The sequence below is a fragment of the Crocuta crocuta genome, unplaced genomic scaffold (assembly GCF_008692635.1).
Source record: "Crocuta crocuta isolate KB4526 unplaced genomic scaffold, BGI_CrCroc_1.0 scaffold288, whole genome shotgun sequence".
Lineage (NCBI taxonomy): Eukaryota > Metazoa > Chordata > Mammalia > Carnivora > Hyaenidae > Crocuta > Crocuta crocuta.
Genome location: NW_027532607.1, coordinates 3983842 through 3984167, shown reverse-complemented (window position 1 = coordinate 3984167; position 326 = coordinate 3983842).

Genomic DNA, 326 nt, shown 5'->3' with positions numbered 1-326 from the left:
TTTGGGATTCTCTCTCCCTCTCTCTGCCCCTTCCTGGCTCATATCTCACTCTCTCAGAAAAAAACATTAAAAAAAGGAAAGAAATCAGGGTATCTGGGTGGTTCAGTTGCTTAAACATCTGACTTTGGCTCAGGTCACAACTTCACAGTTCGTAAGTTCCAGCCCTGTGTCAGGCTCTGTGCTGACAGCTCAGAGCCTGGAGTCTGCTTCAGATTCTGTGTCTCCCTCTCCCTGCCTCTCTCTCTTTCTCTCTCTCTCTTTTTTTTTTAATATTTTTATTTATTTCTAGGAGAGAGAGACAGCATGAGCAGGGGAGGGTCAGAGAG